Raw genomic sequence first — 25,724 nt, 5'->3', positions numbered from 1 at the left:
GAGGAATGACACTGACAGGCTGAGCGCCTCTAGCATCTAGGAAGTAGGAAGAGCAGCACTGTATTCAACAGTGAATTTGAATAGTGGTTAATGCAGGCTAATTGCATGCTAATTGCTAATTGCAGGCTAATTATTTAATCGGTCTCATTTCATCTTTTAGTGTTCTACCATTAGAAATAAAATGTGAGATACCTTTGGAAATGGAGATTGGAGATACCGATGTTTGAGCCTTCCATTTTAGGCGTGCTGTTAGTGTTAAGCGCATCTGTTGACTCCAACTCCAAATATATATTTTAATGCTTATCGTCCCTCCTTCTACACCTACTAGAAAAGAAATATCGTTTAATACGCGCACTAAGACTAAGAGAGAGTTAAACTGGGACTAGGAGCCTACTCTTTAGTACCTTATTCCTTAAGCTCCTATCTGGGGATCTCATGCTTTAGTGTTCATAGACCCACCGATTATATGGCGGAGTGACAGGCTGGGCGCCGCCCAGTAATAGTTCCTCCTGTGTGTAATCCATTGTCTCACAGTCACACATTAAGAGAAATGTTAACATCAGTCTTCTCGTACCCCAGCATAGAAAACCTGTGTTTCTTTTATTAATGTTCTGGGAAATCCTCTTAACCAGCAAGTAGCAGTCCATAGTTCCAACTAATGACAAGCACAGCGCTATTGTTGCATGGGCCATCCCATTCTTCTGCCCAATAATTCAACAGTTTCTCTGGAATAAAGGACACCGTTTAGTTTACTGGGCAGCGCTCAGCCTGTCATTACGCCGAATCTCTATGAATATAATAGCCTGGGGTCCGCAGGTAGCGTTTAAGCTTTGCCTTTAGTTAGGGCTAGGCAAGTCAACCTCATAGTCATACATAATATGTGTATATTCAATCATATATATGATTCAACAGTTTGCATGGAATAAATTGGACACCGTTTAGTAAGGCAACTCAACCTCATATATTTGCAGCACTCCGAATTTGCCAAGCAAAGTTTTTTCTCATTTGAACTGATGTTAAACTTAGGGTACAATATGTTCACACAGTTATTCTCCATTGGGAACTTTAATGCTCCATTGGGGTTTTTATCAGTAATCCGGCGAGGAGGCCAGGCCGGATTTTAAAAACATCCGAACACATTTGTGTGTTGCAGGCTCCTCTAGTTACCATTATCATGTACCATTTGTATACGTTTCGGTTTACTATAATTTTGCTGTTTGATTACTAATACTATCAAACTTGATTTTATTTAATTATTATAATTTATTCTAATATTTTTCTACTATTCTAGATAATGTCGATATTCCTCTTCTTGATGCTCCAGCAACTCTTCTCGAGGACTAACAGTGGTAAGAAATTAAATTATACAATATACATCGATATAGAGACTATTTAAGACAGGAAACTAACCGATTTTCCAGGGAAAAAAGGGGAAAAAGTCAAAGGGGGGGGGGGGGGGGGGGGGGGGTTAGGCCATGATTACGTAATATTATTATTACTGTCAGGAGGGGGGGGGGGTTGGGTCTTGATTACGGTTGATTATGGAGGGGGGGAGGGGGGAAAATTGCCAAAATATTGATTACGTAATATGTGAACGACCCCTAAGTATAGAAACCAGACTTAGCTCCAAATCCCAAAGAATGACCCAATAACAGAGAATACTAAATCACGAAATGCATCGACTTTGATTAAAAGTTGTTATTATACTTTATCAAAAATCAAGCTTTAAAAACGCTTAACTTGATGACGTCATCGTCCATCGAGTGATGATAATGACGTTAAAATATTTTTGCATATAATTAAAACTTAAGTTTAGGGTAGAACCGTAAAATACCTTAGTGATTATTTCTAAACTTGACATCGTATGATTTCCACTTTGTATAAACAATGTGAATGAGCCAGAATGCCAGATATTGGAAAATATGTTTTTTTTTATGTTTGCATCGACTCCAGAGGTCTTACAGCCTTTGTTAATCATATACGACATTCTCCGCGCGCTCCGATTCACAGATGTCCGATTTACCCCGCCCTGGCCTTGTTTACAGATTCTGATTTTCATTTATATTTTATTACTGCGTTCCAATTTACTGCAAATGCAGATTTACTGCGCTCTAATTTACCGCAAACGCCGATTTACCGCAAACCCCAATCTACCTCACTATCAAGCCATCGTTTATCAAGAAACTACTTTAAACTTTTATTCATTATTAACGTTTCTAAAAAGAATAACAAATGGATTAACTCCAGCTCCAGACGAGTGTGTTGATAATGCGGATGAGAATGGATCAGACTACAGGGGAACTGCATCTGTCACAGCATCAGGACACGTCTGCCAGAGATGGGACTCTCAATCACCTAATCAACACACTAACACTCCTAAGAAGTAAGTTTTATTGGTGCTTCTAAGGCACAACAGGTATAAGCTAGTCTCACCCACAGGCGGCCACAATACGGCATAATCCAGATTTAGATTTATTCTTATCCAGATTATTCGGATTTTGGAAGATGAGACATGTACTCTATTTAATCGAGAATCCTAAATAATTTTACACCCAAACTTCGAAATGTTTCTAAAAGGGTTCTCGGCAGGAGCCAAATTATTAGTTACGATTCACAACACTACCTACTTTAGGAAAATATCTAATTACAAAAACATTTTCAGCTACCCTGATTCAGGACTGCAAGAGAACTATTGCAGAAATCCAGCCGGGTAAGTCTTCAATATTTGATATCTGGTAGTGTTCCATAATCAATGTTATCAAGAGCACAAGGTAGGGGCACAAACATTTATTGTAGATTTAAGTATAATCTACAATAAAACTGCAATGAAGGGGCTTTGGAATATAAATGATCTGTGAAATTTCTTTTTACTTTTAGAAATTCTTCATTATAAGTATAACTATAACAAGTGTCGTCATTTTCCTCAGTGATTCAAGTGCAATATGGTGTTATAATGCTGAGGGTCTAATTCGATGGGAGTACTGTGATATACCTACATGCAGTGGTGAGCATTTTGATCTTCAAACTAAATCATAAATACTCATAATATTATAGCTGAGATCATGTGTGGCGTGTGTTTACAATGTCTATACTCTCATGAGCTCCGAAGTTTTGAAAGGTTGCGTGTAGGTGCTGTTACTTCACTTAAACTAGTTTTTCATTGATCCAATGATATAGGTTAGTCCGAATCTGATGATAGAAATTAGTATTACAATTGACTGAAATTAAAAAGTTGTCATATCCTAAACATGAGTTCGCAGTGGAATAATTTTGGAAAAAAAATCTCAACGTACTTTAACTTGGAAACATTTCAAAAAAGAGGGAGACAACGTGACCTGCATTGTAAAAAGTCTTTCCAAGGTACAACTGCCAGTGCCAAGAGGTCTTAAACTAGTTTGTGGAATCACTTGCGAGTAAAGCACGCTATTGAAAATCTAGCCACTATAATAAGTGCTAAATCGTCCACATCACCCCAAGTCAAACGACCAAAAAGTCAACCCCTGATCGTACCGTACATAGAAAAGAAGACTCAAGCTGAGTCTGCTGAAATGTATAGTCTAGCAAATGCTTTCTAAATAAATTTACAATGCCGTTGTGGAATTTCAAATTATGTGTTTAAAATTCGTGTAACAGTAACTCAGGACTTCCGTAATCATCATTCACAAAGGTGACGAAAGTGTAATTGATAATGTAAGTCATGCAAATCAACAGAAACTCACCTCATTGTTATGACCCAATTTTATCGCCGATAATTATCGTTATCGCCGATAATTTCAAAATTGTTATCGGTTATCGGCGATAAATATTATTGGACCGATAATGCAAACCCTATGACAGACGCACGTTAGTTTTAAATGTAGGGGAAATATTGATAATCTAAATTAAAATAAGGTAGACAGTTTGTTTCATTTCAGCAAAGAGACAAAGGCTAGCTGGTGAGATAATACCAGTGAATGCTGAATCGTCCAAGGAGAAGGAAATCAAGAAGTCTGCTGCAAAAGCATTAGATTTAGACCTGGGTTCTCAGTCTGTGACGGTTCCTGATTCAAACGGCGCAATCTGGTTAAAGATTTCACTAGACCAGGTGTACGTTCTAGAGGAGATAGTATGGTTCGCGTCTATTGGTACTCCTCGTCTCACTTGGACTTGGTCTAACTCGGAATTTTCTTGCGAGGGTACAAATAAAGCGCTAGGATGTACCACTATCTCTTTTACTATTAGTATAGAATCAGAAGCAGCTCCGGACAATGTCCCTTATACATCAGAGCGTAGATACGGAGATAGCATCAAGTTTCAGAGAACTGACGGCGGTGAAATCTTCGTGGTCGAAATCGCCATCATAGGGAAACGAGGTGAGATTATAACAACACGTTTTATCATATTAAGAACTTAAGAATAAGATTAAAACTTCAACATCAACAGTCAATTAGATAATTTGAATTTTATACAGGCGGAAAAGCCGTCAAAAAGTTCAAAAAATTCAATTTCGATATAAGTATACTTTCATTGACAGTTCTAATGTTTTATACAGCCGAAGAGTATGCTCCTACGGAATCAAACTGCGATACCCTCGACCCAGCATGGAAGGGAGTATTGACAGAACCTCCTCTATCAGTTCAACACGGAGCTGATATCAGTCTTTCTTGTTCATGTGATCACGTGAAGAAGGCAACTTGTCTGTACGGCAAAATAGTTCCTATTGAGAGACTGTCACTCTGCTGCCTAAATGGTATGTTATTGGCTCTTTTCCCTGCATATTAGCTGTTTTGTTTTTAGTATGGCCTTCTCATCAAATAATTAAAAGTGGTTCCCAAGATATTGTTATAGCTGACCCGGTATCTCTCCAGTCTCCTTGAATTCTTTAAAACTTTGGGACTACCTTAATTCCAAAAAATTTGGGCGACAAAAAATTTGAGCGGGCCTCTCGCCCAAATTTTTTGCAGACCAAATTAATTGCATAAATCTTTTCCGTCTGCTAAATTTTTTGCTAACCAAACTTTTGGCATTTGGCCTGTGGCCCTGAAATCTATAGAAAGATGGCTTTTTCTTCATATCCAAGTGAAATAATATTTGAAATTTTAGTTTTCTAATCTGTCATTCATGGCTTGACCAATTAAAAAGGCTTATATTTTAAATGAATAGAAATAACTGGAATAGCTAACAGCTACTAATAAAACAAATCGCTAGAGGTACGGATAGCTAGAGATTTAAACAAGATCTGCAGATGGATTATCATCCACCGTAAAGTCTGATCTACAAGCATCAGTTATACCCGACTTCTCAAAGCCTTTCCTTATGTCATCTGGCCTCCCTTTTAAATATACTATCTGATTGAGAGACTAAATATCACTATTGTATATCTATCATTTTGTACTGTGCCATCATCACTGCATTTTTTAGTAGTTACTGGGCAGATCGTAAATCTTATAATGTGAAACAACTCAGACTACCACCTACAATTACATGCTTAAAATTTAAAGCAAAATGACTGGAATAATAAGGAATAATAATGAACTAAGGCAAATATCTAACTGAAATTTTAGTGGAAAATCGTTCATTTTTCGAAGAATTTGTGCCCAAATTTTCGGTCGCCCAAATGAGTTCAAATTTTCTGCCCAAATTTTTCGGGCTCAAATAAATTGTGCTCAATTTAATGGCACACAAATTTTTGGGAACTAAGGTATTCATAATAACTTTGGAACCATCCATAAAAAGCTTCAAAGAAAAGCAGTGGCCATATAAAATCAGGTCACGTATAAATCCTACATTTGCTACCGGTCCCTGATCTCAGCCCCTTTCTCTAACCCCTCTAACCCCCCTAACCCCTCTAACCCCTCTAACCCCTCTAACCCCTCTAACCCCTCTAACCCCTCTAACCCCTCTAACCCCTCTAACCCCTCTAACCCCTCTAAGTCTAACCCCCCTAACCCCTCTAACCCCTCTAACCCCTCTAACCCCTCTAACCCCTCTAACCCCTTTAACCCCTCTAACCCCTCTAACCCCTCTAACCCATCTAACCCCTCTAACCCATCTAACCCCTTTAACCCCTCTTGGTCACTAGTCTTCACTGACCCAAGTCCTTTTTATTCCCAAATCCTTAAACCTCAGTCCCTACTCCCTATTTCTGAATAGGGATGAAGCAATGAATTTTCCTTAACTCAGATATCTTTATATCCCCTGTACATTGTTTCAACCCCGGTACAATGTTGAAATTCAGTACAAACCGGCGGGAGATATTTATAATGTGCTCAAAAATCCGGTGGTCGTCCAGCCCTTTTTTTGAGACAATGATAACAGATTTTATATTATAACGATTAAAATTTCAACATCAACAGTCATCAACTTAGTCAACAATATTTACAGATCCCAACGTTCAGTGTTCATACGAATAATCATACGTTATGAAGTGCCACTGTTGGTCCCTCCATTTTATTCTGATACCATTGAGTGCAATTCACTAGTTTACTCTAGATTTATAGTTTCCGAGGAGGGGAAAACTTATCTTGTTACCGTGGTGATACCACACTGGTAAGGGGTGATCCTCACTAGCGTCGTGGTAACGATTGTCTGAAATAAACCTCAGTAAGGTAGAGCTATCTTTATAAATAGAGTGATCTTACAGTTACCGAGCTGTGTAAGTTAGTTTTTAAAGAATAAGATTCTCTACATTTCCGACGAATTTGACTGAAAGGTTTCAAAACCTATAGGCCGCCGCAATCCGCATGGGTGTGCCACTGTGCCTGTCAAAGTTGGTTTATACAATATATACATGATAGAGATAGAGATAAACGCTACACGTTATTAAAGTGCTCAATATATCAATATGATCAACCAATACTGTTTAAACATCAGTTTGTAACTGTTAATCTCTTATGTGCATCAAAACAGATATTACGTCAAATATAAAACTCCTCTGAACTCTGAAGCACTGAACTGTACAACTACAAGATAAAGTAATAATGTTTCTGATAAATTTCTAATAATTCATAATAATAAACTAGGGAAAATGCTGTTTTCAAGACTTTCCCTAGTGTAGGTCGCGTATACGGAATCAATAGAAATTTATCAGAAACATTACAACAATGCGACTCATAAATAAGGTTCCTATCCGGATATTGCATAAAGTAATAATATCTCTCACCCAGAGCTTCCAGTACATGTCCAGCCATGGTACAAGACTTCTTCTGAGGGTTATCCTCTACCGTGAGGTACTTAACTATAACTCCGTTCTCTTAAATCATAGCGAACCTCTTGGATCTTATACCTGGCAATTAACAGATTTATTGAAGCAATTTGTTAGTTGGACAGCTTTTATTATTTCAGCTGAAGATGAGAAGTCCAGATTGCTATCCAATCATCTTTGCAATTCGATCAGATATTGATTATTGCTGTAACAATTTCTCACCTTTTCGTATTTTAGTTGCAGGTCCAGCTGTGAAATCAGTATTTCTATTTTAGCGTACCCCAGCTTGGATATCGCATAAAATAACAGCTTTCTCAGAAGAGATTGTAACAGCTTGTAAGTGTAACAGCTGTACCACCCTAATTGCGCGTACATGTTAGTTTCCATCCCGATACTTTTAGTAAACTCGCATAACACGTCTGATAACATCTGTACCTTCTAAAGTGAGGCTAACAGATCATTTCTAATTTTTGAATTATTTTTGAACAATAACGTCTATCAAAGTATCCATTAACCTAAAATACATGGAATGGATGCTCTAGGTCGAAGGCCGGCACAGCCGACCCCTTTTGACCAAGGTTTTGTTCATTACTTGTTCTACTGCTTCTTCGGACTAGCCCTTCAAATTGTTTCTGTCTAACCTGTATTCATGAATAGTCGACGATCATATATTAACCTGACATGAGTTTTGGGAGGCAAACTCCTGTCATGCTTATTATAATATTTAATAAGTGATAGTTTTAATATTGAATGCTTTTATTTACCGTAAGATTTAATTTTTGTTAGGCATGACAGCGATCGAAATTTGGTAGATGCAGGAACTCGAATCAACCTCTGAGAATTATAAACAAGGATTAAAACGTATATCATCATTCACCACCCGACTGTCCCGGCTCTTTCTCTGCTTCATGTGTGGTTAATGCCAGCAGATGTTCTGGAATCCAGAACATCTGCAGGCATTAACGGATCTTCCAGATTCCGTTATGACGTCTAGCTTCAATTGTGGGGTTAGTGGACAGCCCTCTCTTTCCTCCTGGTCTGCTTGGACCAACTGTAGTGCCTGAAGGACACATTTTCACAGTCCCAATCCGGCTCTGACTCAGAATAGGGATCTTCTGCTGATTCGTCATCTGATGTCGTTTCCATTATTTTATTTCCTTCCTCAATGGAGTCTTCATATAACTGCTGCTGCTGCTCAGCAACTACTTGACAGCTGGCACAGTTACGTTTGTTCATATCTGGAGAGATTTAACATTTAGTCCGCAAATAATGATTCGACTCAATAAAAACAGCAATTTTTTGGAAAATAAAAACCGGGCAAATAAAAACCGGGCATCAACATAGAGATATGGTATCTAAAACAGTATATTTACAGTACAGAAATTATCAACATTGAACAACAAACAATTACAAACGTGCACTTTCGAATTCGTTAATGAAGTCCAAAATATCATCCAAATGCTTTTTATCAATTTTTAAGGAATGTTTTTGTTTTTTAACTGACTTCTCGTGTTGTATCATCGAATAAATGATATGATCACGGGACAACACAGTTTTTTCCGTGGATGACTATCGAAATGGTATTTTTCTGATTCGCTATCGTCCACCATTTCAACTGGACAACTCCTCCAATATGTTTCACCTGGACTAACAACATTTCCTTTAACGTCTGTCGGGATCTGCCTCTCCTTATGAGTTTCTTCTTTGATGACATAAGTTAGATATACGTTCCCTGTCAAGTCCTTCGCAAAACATATAGTCTCAGAGAGGTTTGTAACTGTTTCAACTTCAGCTGTGTCCAGCAGCACAGAGGGTACGATTATGTCGGAAGCCAAGCTTGGAGAAACATTGACTTTGACTCTTTGAAATTGGCACAACTTCCATATTCGAAACTGCACTGGACACAGAGATAGAGAAAATGACAGGCTCTATAGGAAAGTTTCCATTGCTGGTTATAAAACGATCACCTGGAATTTTGATGAGCCTCTCACAGTTTCGTATCTTTGCAGATTTGACTCTGATTGAGCTCTATTAACTATTAAGATCAACTGTCTCCACTTCCTCGCAGATTGAACTTGGTACCGCCGAACTTTGATGACAGAAACGACACTTGCCCTATATCAGTTGACTTTTCAAAATAGCTGCCACAAGCTCACAGCTCGGCGTACTGCGATCTTGAGCGTACCACCAACACTGTCTACTTCTGATTTGCTGTGACCTGCAACACCATAAACTCTGATTAACCGTCGCCCAAAGGTTCTGCAGATCATAGAATGACTCTGCTGATTTATACTTGCTTGCACAGTTGTCGCTTTGAATAAGAATTGTGTCCGAAAATGGTTTTATCTCTGCCTGGATTGTCGATATCATGACGCTATTGACAAATAGCTGGTCGTGAGTAACATCATCCGAAATGTGGCCGTAGTAACTTTTGTTATCTCCTTCTTTGACCACCGAGCAATGAATAGAGACCATTTTCTTGCTCCAGTGAAGCGACTGAGGCTCCTTGTACAGTGGAATTAGGAGGTTCTCTGAGAAATCGGCGGAGATTTCTGTGGTGAATAAGGTTACCAAAAAAATTGTAGATGAAAGCAAGAAGTCGCTCTAAGTCCATGTTATCCTTAACGCTTACATCCCTCGATCCTTCCGTTTGAAGTGGACTTAGTGAACTGTCACATCAGCAGGAATGTTCTTCGTGACAGTATCACATAGCCCCGACCATCTTGAACACATTTCTTTGCACATGGTGTGCATGACCAGTCTAAATATGTGTCGTCGTCTAAACCGAGATAACAAGATGATCCCATGACTATTGACTTACATCAGTATCTCGGATCTCCTTGTAGCCCAAACCAATCCAAGGCTGCAGTTCTCTCACATTGACAAAGCCACTCAGCAGCCTTTTCAAAGCGCTGAAAGCGTTGCGACCGTTCACGGCATTCAGGTGATTTTAACATACACACATTTCGACATCTTTTGTGCTGGGCTCCCGAAATGGCTTCAGTTTCAAGAATGATCCCCAAGAGAGTTTTAATAACTGATTCTCGGACAAAAATTCGCTAAAAAGCCGGCGAAGTTTCTTTTCATGAATCAACCATGGTGATTGCCAGTAGCTTTTGTTGCGTTTACTAACTATCACGAATTTGTCATGAAACTCTAAACATAACTGCGCCGGAGGTCTAGCATCAACTTTCAGTATTGCCGGCCGACTCGTGTTACCATAGTTACCATAGCCGGCCGACTGTGGAGTATGTGGCTTCTTTGTGATAAAAATCCCAAAAATTCTTCCTTAATTCCATCGACAATCGAGCTTGGTTTATATCATAATCTATCGTAGTCTTATCGGAGTTCATCTCATTTTTCACATCATCGTAAATACCCATGCCATACAAATAATTCTTGTATTATCTGCAGTTAATGATTGTGGTAACAGTTCCAAATGGGTCTGAACGACAGCACTGATAGTTTTAGCTGCCCGATATGTTTTAAATACTGCCGTTTCGAACTACTGAGGCTAGTGAAGCTTCTGTCAGTGTCAAGAGTAGCACGACCAGAGTCCTCAACTGTTGGACTAGCTGTTCCCGACCCGGAGATTCTTACCATTTCGGCTTCACTTTGGAGCATTCTGGCATATTCTTCCTCATAATACTTTGACTCATCGGGTGCTTCGTCAGATGGACAATCCATGGAGATATTATCATCAAATGGGTCTTCATTAAAATAGTATCGGTTGTAGAAGACTACATAGTCTTTAAACTCTTCGGTTGTTTTTACTTTTTTGTCACCCCTCCTGTTGCACAATCCCTGTCTCGTTTCACATGATCAGACTGAATATCTGTTTCCATAGGCTCAACTTCTGCATCGCTGTCGAGTCAAGCAGATCAGGAGCATCCTGGGCGTTGCTATCTCTTAAATCTCCGTCATCAACGGATGGTTTTTTTGCCGAGCACCTAGAATCCCCAATCCCCATGGTCCTGTCTTTAATGTCGGACTCTGTTGTATTTATCACGAAACGGACCTTTATGACAAACTGAACAAGATAGTGCTCTTTCCTTTTCAACCTTTTTGTTGCAGTATCTACTGTTCTGCATGTGTCGCTTCAAGTTGTCCCGTCTCTTAAATGATATCAAGCATGCTGTACAATTCAACAGGATCAGTAGATGAATGCACAGTAGATGCACAGTATAGATGAATGCACTTCGCTTTGTGGCGCGACAAAGACGATTCGTGGCCAAAGCCTAAACCACATTGTGGACATTTCAATCGTGTTGAAGTCATTAGATCTGGAAAAAGACGGCCGTATGTCAGACATACAATTCAAAATTTGGGCATAGGTTCCCCAATCCCCAGGGGCCATCATACCCCTTGTTTGAATGACAGGTTCTTAGCCTGGAGTAAGGTAACATCCTCTTTTTTGACTTGGACATAAAAAACAACATGTCTGTGGTGAGGCCAGGATGGAAATGAGCCTAAAATGTAGCAGGTATGATGTAAAAATTGCTAAGGAATTCTAACATTTTAAACCAGGAAGCCAGCAAATGTGAAATAAGAATTTCCTTGCAATGTAATGGTAATTAATGGGTTAATTTAAAATGTACATCTCACAGTTATCGTAGACTATTACTGGTGGGATTGTTGTCCTATCTACGAATAAAGTTGTTACCATAGTTACCATAGTTACCATAGTTACCATAGTTACCATAGTTACCATAGTTACCATAGTTACCATAGTTAAACTGTACCACACTGAAACAGTGCACCTATTATGCAATATGCGACCTATTTATTATCCCAGAGAATGGTTGGATAGCAGCCAACGTTGGGATTTACAGTAGCTGTTATCTAGAATTTTAATAGATATTATGCACCAAACCAATAATATATAATTTCTTATCTAAGCGATCTGAAGCCCTACATTTGTAATCGTAAATATTCATCATTATGCCACAGCCTTAGAGTCTGCGAAGATTCTTGTAATCGAAGACAGACTGTAACCAAACGATGATCACTCTCGACCCTCCTTCTAGATTCTCTGTCCCCGAATGTTGTCATTGTAACAATATTGACAAGTATGAAGGGTCAGGGTCCTGGCAGCCCCTGTCAGCTCGGTTTGCTGCTCCGTGATCCGAGTGGAACCTCAGGCTTACCACTGGCACCCAACAATCACAACACACCGTGCACTACCGCCCTAACAATTACCATATTGCCACATATTATGAGCTGCTACTACCGGCTTCTAAGTAAAGTTTTGATAGATAGTCACGTCTCAAGTGAAGCGAACGGTGGGACGACTTTTGTCGGCTTTGGCGGAGCTAGCTGAAGATGTTAGATATTCCTTCTTGTGCATTACACGGTTCAAGTGCGGTTTGTATTAAGTGACCGAAATAGAATATTAATTTGTATTGTATCAGATGCCATCGTGGAGTAGGTGGTCTCCTGCACCTTTTCCGCCTGGACATAGTAGACAAAACCTAGACATGCAACCTGCAATCCGAAGGTGATTGCAACCCTTACGGAAGACTTAAAGACTATAAGGTCTTCATGCTTCTATAATTCAAGTATACATAACTTGTAAACCCCAGAAGTTTCCAGTATCGTCATAAATCGATATACTTGGCCATGAGAAAAGCTGGGATTTTGATGTTGTAATTCTCGCCAGGTTGAGAAACATAGGCGCACCAGGATCGTCGACAACCCCTGGTCTCATCAAGCAACACTTTCGGAAGGTCGTTACGGGACAGATCTGCGTGGATCTTCCCCTTGTCGTGTCTTACTAAGGCCTTCTTTATTCAACGTAATAAATTGGTTCCCATCTACCACCTCAATTATTAAATCCCCGAATCTGGTTTCTCTCAAATCAGTTCTTGCCCTCCGTCCCAGCGACAGACAGATGATGACCATGGAGTTCCACAGTGCTGCTGGACTGTGTGTTCCCGCCAACTTACAGACGAACAATTCCCGAACCTCGGATGTCGTAAGCATATTAATGGAATTATCTAGATTTCCTTTACCAGATCGCTTACTGAGTTTGCAAGCAGCTCCAAGGTGAGCCGACATGGCCTTCCAGTTTTTGACGGATATGACCATTTCCAAGTCCTCAACTATGTGTCTCTTTATTGCATAGTATATTGTATTCGGGCTTCCTGGTTCATATTCCTCCCCGTCACTTTTCTAACAGTCTGCAGAAAGCATTGTATTAATCTCACGACTCCTAAGCTCCTACTCCAATATCCGATTGCGTGGACCTTCCCCCTGCCGTGTCTTGCTCAGGCGTTCTTTATCCTAATTTAAGGATAAGACTGGATCTGGAGGAGTCATTTTAGGGCCTACAAAATAATTTCCGCCGGTATTTTGACGAGCTGAACATGCTGCACTCTTTGAAAATCCTCGATTTGCTTGAATCTCAAAAATTGCGATCTGGAGGTCAAATTGACAGGTTTTAATCCGACAATTAGTGAGTCCAATTTACTTTCATCCAACATAATGATATTGGTTCCCATCTACCACCTCAATTATCATATCACCAAATCTTGTTTCCCGCAATTCGGTCCTCGCTCTTTGTCCTCCCAGTGCAGTGAGAGACAGATAATGGCCATAGAGTTCCACAATGCTGCTGGACTGTGCGTTACGGTCAACTTACTCCCGAACCTCGGATGTTTTCAGCATATCAATAGAATTATCAAAATTTCCCTTACCAGAACGTTTTCTCAGTTTATAAGCAGCTCCAATATGAGACGACATTGCATTCTCTACTAGGTATCTCAATGGAGTAGTACTAGTAGATAGTGTAGTAGATGGAGTAGTAGATGGAGTAGTAGATGGAGTAGTAGATGGAGTAGTAGATGGAGTAGTAGATGGAGTAGTAGATGGTGTAGTTGATGGAGTAGTAGATGGAGTAGTAGATGGAGTAGTATATGGTGTAGTAGATGGAGTAGTAGATGGAGTAGTAGATGGAGTAGTAGATGGTGTAGTAGATGGAATAGTAGATGGTGTAGTAGATGGAGTAGTAGATGGTGTAGTAGATGGAGTAGTAGATGGAGTTGTAGATGGAGTAGTAGATGGTTTAGTAGATGGAGTAGTAGATGGTGTAGTAGATGGTGTAGTAGATGGAGTACTAGATGGTGTAGTAGATGGAGTAGTAGATGGTGTAGTAGATGGAGTAGTATATGGTGTTTGTACTCCTTCCCGTCGGCTTTCCTGACTGTCTGCAGGAACCACTCGCTCCTCATCCAAAGCTTTGATCGGAGTTAACTTTACCTGGGGACCCCAGGCTATTATGTTTATAACTCCACTTTTGACCTATTTGAGTATTTGACGGCCACATATTATTTTCATAATTGCACCGGTTTTTTTCCACGGATTGCGATTACAAAACTAATTGCACTGTTTTGAGAGCAACCGAAAACATATTCGGTGCGATTACAATTTTCTGAAAGATAGTGTGATATATTAATAACTTTCAGAGGTGATTTAACGGTTGATACTTGGGTGGTCTGAAAATCCACAGTAGGCAAGCAAAACGTTCAAACAATAATCACAACTGCAGATAGGGACGGGCCGATTCTTGGTCCATCCCATCCTAGCGGCCAATAGCAATCTATGAGTTGTGTGACTCAGATCCGACCAATCACATAACAGCAGCAATTAGCATCGGACGGTTATCCTATGTTTACTTTTCTTATCTGTATTTGACCCTCTGTTGAGGTGGTTATCAAACATTTTTGTGGAGTTACTAGATTTAACAAGAAATGCGGCCGCTTTTCTTTTGTGGATGGCCGCTCAATTTCCCGATCCGGGATGAAGTATTTTATCATATTCCATACCACCTGGGGACCCCAGTCTTTGCGGTTTATAAGCATGCAGATATGGCGGAGAGACAGGCCGAGCGCCGCCCAGTTGATATAATTCTATTGACATACGTTGCATGCCACTTTTCGCGCGCGAAGCGCGCGCCGCCGAAGGTATATATTTGTGATACGTAACATGTATCAATAATTCTATATTGAATTTGAAAATCGTGTATATTTCTATTTTCTATGTAACCATATGTTTATTGTTTATGCAACCTGACACGGATCTTTGCAAAATAGTAATACTAACTCAAAATAATAATACAATGCTATCAATTTGTCCCTAGCGGGATGCGTACATGGTGAAATTAACAATGTACTTGAACATTTCAGCACCGCGCGCCAACAATTGTTTAATTCAGATGATCGCGCAAAATAACTTTGCGCAGGCAGACACGTGGGCGATAACTAGACTGTCGACATGGGGGCGAGGGCACGCACGCACGCACGCACGGTCACAAGCTAGGTACCATATACAAAAAAAACCTCGATCGCTAACCCTTGTCCTTGACTCTTTTGTGCCTTCGGCACTTTGAGTCATGGATCGGGAAAAATTTAATCGAAAGAGAGTCGGCGGATGACGTCACTTCGTCTCTCGGAGGAGGTTTCGGGTTGAAGTGGAGGGTTGAAGTGCGGGTACCGCGACAATTGACCTCCTGACAAATGACAATTGACCCCCCGACAATTGACCCCCCGACAATTGACCCCCCGACAATTGATCCCTTTGTAATTACACTGGGGTCAATTGTCGCGAAATCTAGGGTTTAGTACGACAATTGACCCCCCGACAATTGACCCCCCATGTAATTAAACTGGGGTCAATCGATCGGGTTAGGGTCAGGGTCCTTGGTCAGGATCCTGGGTCAGGGTCCTGGGTCAGGGTTAGGGTTAGGGTTAGGGTTAGGGTTAGGGTTAGGGTTAGGGTTAGGGTTAGGGTTAGGGTCAGGGTTAGGGTTAGGGTTAGGGTTAGGGTTATAGGGTTAGGGTTAGGGTTAGGGTTAGGGTTAGGGTTAGGGTTAGGGTTAGGGTTAGGGTTAGGGTTAGGGTTAGGGTTAGGGTTAGAATTAGGGTTAGGGTTAGGGTTAGGGTTAGGGTCCTGGATCAGGGTCAGGGTCAGGGTCAGGGTCAGGGTCAGGGTCAGGGTCAGGGTCAGGGTCAGGGTCAGGGTCTGGGTCAGGGTCAGGGTCAGGGTCAGGGTCAGGGTCAGGGTCAGGGTCAGGGTCAGGGTCAGGGTCAGGGTCAGGGTCAGGGTCAGGGTCAGGGTCAGGGTCAGGGTCAGGGTCAGGGTCAGGGTCAGGGTCAGGGTCAGGGTCAGGGTCAGGGTCAGAATCAGGGTTAATTGTAATAAATTATATTGTCGGGGGGTCAATTGTCGGGGGGTCAATTGTCGCCCAGCCGAAGTGCGCTGTCCTTTGAGTTGCTCGGTGCTTTCAAAACAATGCGATTAATTATAATCTCACTATAAGTATAAGGTAATCTCTAGGTAAATAAAATTGAGATTCGTTGGAATGACACACAGGAGGAGCTAAGTGCAAAGAAACTGTCAATAACTGCTACAAACTGCCACTAACTGCCACTAACTGCCACTAACTGCCACAAACTGCCACTAACTGCCACAAACTGCCACTAACTGCTACAAACTGCCACTAACTGCCACTAACTGCCACTAACTGCTACAATCGCGCCCACGCATTTGCGCGCGACAGTAGCAGTTAGTGGCAGTTAGTGGCAGTTAGTGGCAGTTAGTAGCAGTTAGTGGCAGTTTTTATGCGCGTCGGGATTTCAAATCGAGCGCTCATCAATTTTTATAATAGCAAGTCCGCAGCGTTTAGAGCTGCATTGTTGATTATTGGGCAGCGCTCAGCCTGTCATTCCGCCGAATCTCTATTCATTAATGAACATGATAGCCTGAGGTTCCCAGGTAACATTGTTGACTAAACCAGACTGTGCACGTTGTGCTAGATGTCAAATGTTGCAGATAGCGTATACGTTTTTTAAAACTATGTTTTGATTTGATTTGACTTGACTTAACTTGTAGTAAACGGTCGGCCGTTTTACAACATGGCAATATGACTGCTTGTGTTAGTTTCGACACTAAATATTTTGTTCTCGCTGCATGAGTATATAAATGTTTGATATGAATTATGAAATGAGAAGTCGTGTATTATGTAATATAATAGATTCAGAAGACTCGTAAATGTGCAAGTATATGAATATTTATATTATATCATATCCATTGAATTATATTCATGGGACCAGCAAAAGCTCACAGCTAACAGCATTTATTTTTATTTATGATAAGATGATAAGTTCATTATGAGCAATTTTTAATTTAGTTCGTATCAGGCTAGGAGTCTAGTAATCGAGTTTTATTTGTTAATAAAAAAAACTTCTCTACGGTATTAGGAAAACTGCTGTGATAGACCGGAGCGCAGCAAAAAATTTAATAGCTTGTCCTGGACCGAATTCTACCAAATATTTACTACAAGTATGACACTTTTCGGATTTAGAAGGGTGCTGTCCAGACTATGAGTATGTTAACGGTGCGCGGTGATATCATTGAAGCTAAAGTCGGCACTAAAAATTAAAGTAAATATACCTCACGCCACACACTAATTGCATACGTTTGTCATTTTATTGTCTCTTATCAGCTTGCTTATTTCTCCTACCCGAACGCCTAACGGAGAGATTACTTTGTTATTTTACGTATCTGACAGGTAAAAATTAATAACAATAAATTTCACCTACTGAACGTATTCATAATAGAAAAGTTGCTAGTTTGGTTCTCCACCGTGCAATAGGATCTGTTTCACGTTCCGGTTCACTCTTTAAGATAAAAGCCTCTAATCGATGATTTTGCCCTTATAGCTTAGTTGTACTTGTAGTGAATTCGTACGGAACGTTCACTAAAATAGTTTGTGAACGCGTTCGCTAAAAGATTTTAACGTTTGGAACATAAGGAACGTTAAAACAGGGCCTCCCACGGATTAAACAGTTTTGTGCGGAGAAAGAAGTGAAGAGAGAACGAAGCCAAAGAGTTCTCCGACAATTGTTCCAGCCAGCCTCACCGCAGCAACGCCAACAGCAAGCAGGAACTTATCCTAATCCATGCAACCTATACAACGCTGACCAAGAATGGACACAGGACATGCCACGGTACCACTATAATATTTGCTTTGATTCTCCTTGATTGCACTAGCAGTAGCAGAATTTGCTGCTTATAATTCCTGGGCGTTGCTAAACCTGTCATTCCGCCCTATCTGCTATAGACATATTTTTAATCGCCATAATATGTTCAATGTTAAATCAATGTGTTTAACTTAATAAATGCAAAAGCCTGAGCGAGGTACCGTACCCAGGTAAATTGATCTTTGCAAGTTGAATTTGCGTTTCTGAAACCACTCTAGCTGCACTGGTAATTGTATTTAAAAGGGAACACAAAATGATGAACGTGACCAAAATTATTCCCCGCGCGACGCGATAGCCGATAACTGATAAGATTCTCTTTCAGCATTCAGTTTCAGTTAATTCTGGGTAATTCGCGTGTAAAATCATATTGGCACGTGTGCGTTCCATGTTCTCAGAATTAGGCAACGGTAAGTTTATAATCTTTAACTTTAACTGTTTGGAAACAGGTGTTGTTATTTTATGCTGGGAATCCCAAAAAGTGCTTGATCGGCCAGTTCATCATTGTGTCTCGCTAAATACTTGGCTAGTTTCATTATGCTTTGACTAATCATCATTGTTGGCTTGGGGATGGTATTCAACTGTTGAGGGCCTACTGTAACAGCCATTAATACGCTTATAGTTTTCAGACAGCTACTAACCGATATCCAATGGGTCTCAGCCATAGAATAATACAGGCTCAATTCGGTGGCTCGGAAAAGTATAATCTATAATATTGAAAGGTTCATGCGCAAATTTACCTAGTTTAGCCGTCATTGATTAGGTACAGACCACTAAAAATAGTTTGTGAACGCGTTCGCTAAAAGATTTTAACGTTTGCAACATAATGGTAAAGGAACGTTAATCAGATTTAAAATATCAACACGTCGACACGCCATCGTTTCCCGCAATTTTACATGTTCTAGATGAGTTAGGAGAGTTTTAGCGCGCATGCATGCACGTTTCACTTTTCAGGCCCTAAAACTCCGCTATATAGCAGATCTTGCGCTTCCGCTGCTGTATCGGACGTCTGTGATCAAAGCAGTAAAGTCGACCTCCCATAAATTGACAACAGGATGTCCCCTGATTCTCCTAGGTTTCTGGATAGAAGTCGACTATTTATGCTCAATTCTCGAGCCGATAATAGTCTTGCTTAGATTTTCAGACAATAGTCTTAAGATTCCAGTTGGTTTCATTGGTGTAATTTATTACAAATATTATCTTGCCAACAAAAGGTGGCTCGAGCTCCATTCCCCCCTACATTCAGTAGGGTTTTGTGTTCACCCGGCTTATATATCAGGGATTTGATCAACACACGAATCAGGATGTCTGGAAGGAGTTTCGGCAGTATCGAGATAGCCCGACCACTGTCCGCGGACAACTGTCCACGAACACCTGTCTACCAGATCATTACCTACTGCATAATGACAGTATCCCCTGAATCAAGCAGGGTTCACATCATCCCCTGAATCAAGCAGGGTTCACATCATCGCACGCGAATTTCAATCAGCGGTGGTGTCAAGGCTTATTAAACGATTAAGCAACCTTACGGGAGGCGGTGGGTCCATTAATTTCGTCCATTAGACAGAAGAGTACCATGTCAGGAATTGGAATAGCTGTTGTTGTTGTTGTTGATGATGGCAACTGATAATACTTCACCAAAAACGAACGACTTATATACCACATTTTGAATCGACACCAATTCAAATTGAACGCTCGATCACAGGATGAGCGCCGCCTAGTAAAGTTAATCATCCCAAGTCCCCTTCAATTCTTTGTATTGATGCAATAAGGACACCCAATGAGTGATTGATTTCGTAGTGTTTTTACTTTTTTTAAAATCCTTGTGACACAATTTTTAATTTGTTTGTCAAATAAAGTAAATTGGTTTTTACATTTTTTACCTGAGAGTGAGGATCTCAGACCATAAGTAAAATATTCGAGCGTGCTAAATCACTCTACAGTCGATCTTCGAGATTGTTCTAAAAGGGCCCCCGACAGTTGAAACCAACTTCAATCGATGTATTTTCGGACGCTGATTCAGAATCACCCCCTATGACATAGGGGTAAAATGCTCCCCTGACGAGATATCGGCGAAAAACTGTCTTGATCACGTGATATGACCGTATAAGGAAGTTAGTCTAATTTCTCGTTAGGGTTAGGGTTTCAGTATATGCTTTTGCTAAGGATTGGGTTAGGGTCAGGCTTGGGATCAGATTAGAGGGTTAGGGTTTAGAATAGTCGTTCAGGACCAGCTAGAGAACGGGTTGAAAAAGTCACGTGACAGTCGAGTGTAGAGTGATTAATCATCATCCTAAAATATTCAATGGAGATTCGGCAGAATGACACTGACAGGCTGAGCCGCGCTGCCCTGCCGCCCAGTAAACATTTTTGTGAGACCCTAGTTTATATTGTACACTTTTTGCTCTGAGGAGGAGAGAAAGTTTTTGAGGAGAGCTGCTCAGACATGGGCAGTGGCACCGTATTGTGGAAATTATTTGGGTATAGTTTATGCAATATCTTAGTCGCATATTGTATGACTATGAGTGGGGCCGGGTAGCAAATATTGTGTTTCTTTTCGTTTCGTACTCTTGACAATGACAATCCCAGCTGCATTAGACACTGCAGTTCCTTGAATCGTTTGACGTCTGAGCCCGAAATTAGACATCCTTTGAGTATGACCATTAATTTAAAACTTAAAACAATTGCATGATATTAATACATTGACATTTCTCATAAAATTAAACAATTCTACGATTAATATAGTTTACACTTATAGAACCATGATCGTTCACCAATAAATCTTATCGCAAAGCTTTTTTCGGTTATCTAGCTTTCAGTACCTCAACAGTCAACAGTGTATTGTGACATCAACAGTGAACAAAAATTCAGTCAAAATCTTAGAATTATCAGAAATAACCCGTTTACTTATAATATATCACTAATATATCACTAATAATATTCATACCAGAATCCATCATCTCAGGTACCCTGTTACTGATAAATATTAATAGCGGTCACTATACCTGATCGTGATACATTTTTTAAAATCTAAATCTTTTCAAACAATACATAATTATACAGAATTGAATGCTTCTAAATAATTAATAAACCCAGTTATAAAAGGAGAAAACCGATATAGCCCTAATATCCACTATCCCAGTATGAAACCCAAATTATGTATTGAAAGAGGGGTAACCAAAACACAGTAGTGTGCAGTAAGAAATACCACACCTGCAATAACATTGGGCCCTAGCAAAAAATTGATTAATCAATGAATTAAAACAGATAATATTGTTCTCATAGAAAATGTATCACTCTGAAGGCTCCTTCTCCGAGCTAATGACTCTAAAGTTCCTGATAACATGAACTTTGTCAGGCTCTGCTGTCCTTTTATTGAGTAGTTGGTCAACAACTTTCTTGTAGGCCATCCTGTCTGCAGCTGATCTATCTGGAGTAATGTAAACTGAACTAAACCCGTCTACATGTCTTAGTAGCTTAGTCTTGCTCAAGATGGTACGAGCTTGATCTGAGCTTGACAAAATGAATTTCACTGGCCTGACTCGTTCACTTGTGTCCTTTCCAACTCGTTTACATCTCAAAATTTTCGGTTTTTCGTTGAGATGGTCCAACAAAATACCAGATACCTTAGCATCCAGGTTCTCCTCAGTCTCTGGAAGCCCAAAGATAATCAGATTTTTACTTCGATCTTCTTTTAGGGAAACCCTGTTCACCGCAGCTTGGATCTATTTCGGTGCAAAGGCGTTTTTGCATGTGTTTTTCAAAAGAGACGAAAAGGTTTTGATCTCTTTCTGAGCTGAAATTTTCACAGTTCCAATCTCATCATCCTTCTTCAAAGCTAACTTCTCCTGCAAATCAATGATTTTAGCCATATCTTCTTCTTGCTTAGAGAGCAGCTTCTCTTGTAGTTCTATGATTTTAGTCGCATCCGCTATTTTTCTTTCCTTAGCATTCTGTTGTCGGTAGCTGTTTCAACGGCGGATTGTAACAATGGACCACAATAATTGTCCAGCATACAGCACACTGTCTCTAACCATTCTGATAACCTTTCTCTAGGCACACTTCTCTGGTTCAGTTTATCAAACCGCACATTATCGTTGTGTTCAACTCCGATTTTACTTCTAATCTCCTTGAAAATACTGTCAGTCGCCATGTGTATCTGATTCACATATTCCGTAAGGAACTGGCCATTCACGACCATATCATCATCTAACATATCCATATGTTCATTCTGTAGCGGAAGAAGCATCGTACACGTTGTACAGAAAATGTAATTTAATAATTGTACATTTTATGACCTCTAAGTTTTGTGTATAAAACTCAAATACTCGAGGGCCGATTTGACGTGACTCTCACATCCCTCTCAGACTCCACATTGTGTACTAATAAACTATGACGGAGTACGCTCTTCAGTCTCACAGGAAGATTTGGAATCGCAATACTTCAACGTATATGTACATTGTACCTTTCTTTACATATTATAAGGCTTGTACACACTACTGTACCACAAGTGTACCAAAGTTTAATGTATATTGTATAGTACTGTTGTCAAGCCATACACTTGACATGTCTGTAAAGATTGGAGTAGTGCATAGTACCATTGTAACCCGAATTAATCCGCACAAAAAGAAATCACAATAGTATTGAGCGTGTGCTGTACTTCATTTGCTGCGATCTCGTAATTTGATAAGTTGTTAATACATACTGTACTGGCTTACTGGTGGGTTTGTTAGAATCCAAGCTTTTTGAATACGATTTTGGTTCGTTATCAAGAACTTAATAACTCGATAACGCGTACCTACTTGATATTTTTGCATCGCGACACAAAACGAAACATGTTATATTTGTTTTTCGTACTGCTTAGTTTCATTTTACTACTATGTTAATTTACCCTAATTTTCATCAGACATGTAAAAGTTAGTCATTTGAGATTTGAATTGATTTTGATAAAAGATTAAAATCAAAATTGAGCGTATAATGAAATGATTTATCCTAAGATTAGGGAGCGGATTTCAGAAACGAAATTACCAAATTCTAATTTCTAACCGGAAGAATTCTTATTGAAAATAGCTGATTTACATTAACATATTACATTTGTTGTTTATGTGCATATTTCATGATTCGCCTGTTGTCCAGACAATTTTAAAGTTACACAGTTCTACTATACCCACTTTCTACTAGTACTATACCCACTGTAATCGAGGAAATTTTAAGAAACTTTGATTTAAAGTTTAAGAGTTTAAAGATGTCTATAGCTATAATCTCTGAAATCTGTGTGCAATTGTGATACGAATGACGTTATTAAAAGGTTTGAGTGTCGGCAGTTACTTGTATTGTTCTGAACCACCCTTTTTTAAGAGAGGCTGGTCCTGGTGGCCCATGAGATGATAACATGAAAATGCTTTGCCCGCCTCTGGGTACCGGGGTAAAATGAGTAGATATGCCACTCTGTATATGGACTTTTTCTATTAAACTAAATGCTTCCTGTAGATGAATGCGTGTGCTGACTACGACATTGGTTCTCCGACTGTTACCCAGCTTCGAGCAGGTTAATAGTGACATTCGCTTAAAAACATGATTACAATCTATTCAAATCTCATTATTACCCAGCTTCGAGCAGGTTAATACTGACATTCGCTTAAAAACATGATTACAATCTATTCAAATCTCATTATAGAACTATAACTAACAATTCACTAGATTTATTATTTTCTGTGTTTCAGATGCACCTCCAGAGTACTGGTGGTTAGTAGGCACGGGGTTGGTGCTCTTTTTTATCACCACATTTGTATGGATACGGGAATTCTCACGACACTCCAGAGTAGGCGAGGGCTCTGTACTTCGTCAACCCACTTTGGTTATGATATCACTATACTGGGTTCGTGCTCCATTTATATGAAACATGATTATTGGAAATGTTTAACTATTTAGTGACTAAAGATGATAAAATAATCCTTATCGTTTACATGAAGTAAGCTTGTTGGCTCAGCTTTTTATTGACCAAACTCACAAGTATGGGTCTGACAGGTGTTTTCAGCATCGAGCTTACTGGGGATGTGCTTCACTAGAGGAGGACAGTTTCTTCACTGCATAGCTAACACGTGAGTAACTTTAGTAACTACTAACTTTAGTAACTACTAACTTTAGTAACTACTAACTTTGGCAATTTGCGATCCGGTTTATTTGAACCAGATTGAATGTAGAATTTTGTTGAACCACTGATCGGTCGGGCCACACCAACAACCAACCCAAGACAAGACCTTTGTTTCCGAGGGGTAGTGACAATCAATTGCGAAATAGAATTACAGTTTAAAATTATGCATCCTTCGGCTTCTCCGATCCCCATTGCGCTCTGTTAAGGGTGATAAATCGTAAATAATATAAGTCATATATATTATAATAAGAATTATACTATCTCAGTCACTTAGTCCCTCAAAATCAGCGGAAAATAGTCAGGTTGCAGCCTTCCACGTTGACCACTACTTTCAGAGTTCTGACCACGTTAAGTATAACCCATACTATGCGAGGATCACGCTTTCGGTAGAATACGGCCATATACTATGCCCGAGGTAACGGCATAGTCCACCTTGATTACGATTACGAACACCATCTCCAATAAAAATAAAATAATCTCTGGAATAATCTTGATGAAAATTGGCGCTCTTCCAGACTTTAACTATCGAAAACGAGTTCAAGTAGTTATAAGATTCCTATTAACCTGAAAAATGACTAAGTTACTACACCCACGAAGATAACTGGTTAGTTTAAGGCGAGATTAGATTAGATTAGATTAATAATAATTTTAATTGTGTGGGTGCTACTATCATCCTCCGATCGGTTCTCCACTAAATTCCTACTCGTGACCGTAATGGGATAATGATAAAAATGAGACAACAGGAAGCGAGTTAATTGTATGGTGACCAGAAATACGGGAATTCTGGAAATAATTTAGAAAGTAATTAGTAGGGACAGCATCTTTCTCAATTCAATCGGAACAATATCATGCGCGGATATGAGTGATTCCCAACCATCCTATTCTAAAGAGGACAAGCAGCAAGACATTGGAAAAGCTGCTCCGCATCTTAGCATTGGATATCACGTATCATACGTGATATTATCGACTACACAATTCTAGCAAAAACTTATACCGTCATGTGAATGTGATAAGATTGTTGACTAAAAACATCACCCGACAAGAACCAGCTATCAGGGTACACAATCAGTTTGGCAGGTTGCCAAATCTACCCGAACACAGAAACGCCAACTTCACCCAAGTCAGGTGTGACAACTTCACCCAATGCTTCCATCTGGGTTGTAATATAGATAACAGGCAGTGCAGCGGCTGCACTGTAGTAATTGTCATTGTAATCAGTATAAGAACTCTAGCGACAATTTACAGGTGAGGTTGTCAACCAGTCAACTGTCAGGATCAAATGAAGGACCTGCATGCGACTCAAGCCCCAAATTAATAGCAATAGGCAAATTGCTCAAATAAAAGCCCTTTT

General features: G+C 39.8%; 1 protein-coding gene and 1 long non-coding RNA gene across 2 annotated transcripts in view; one reads left to right on the top strand and one right to left on the bottom strand.

Moving 5' to 3' along the window:
- Nucleotides 1–25,724, bottom strand: part of LOC134816262 (uncharacterized) — a 148,120-nt gene that overhangs the window by 37,559 nt on the left and 84,837 nt on the right. The gene's annotated exons all lie outside the window — the stretch shown is intronic.
- Nucleotides 23,708–24,320, top strand: LOC134816496 (uncharacterized). Its single transcript, XR_010160412.1, has 3 exons — nucleotides 23,708–23,767; nucleotides 23,943–24,097; nucleotides 24,247–24,320. It is a non-coding gene; the product is annotated as an uncharacterized LOC134816496 (long non-coding RNA).

Source organism: Bolinopsis microptera, chromosome 6 (assembly GCF_026151205.1).
Source record: "Bolinopsis microptera isolate Bmic1 chromosome 6, MBARI_Bmic_1.0, whole genome shotgun sequence".
NCBI classification, from domain to species: Eukaryota; Metazoa; Ctenophora; class Tentaculata; order Lobata; family Bolinopsidae; genus Bolinopsis; species Bolinopsis microptera.
Note: the sequence above shows the minus strand (reverse complement) of the source record. Positions and strands in the feature narration are given on the sequence as shown.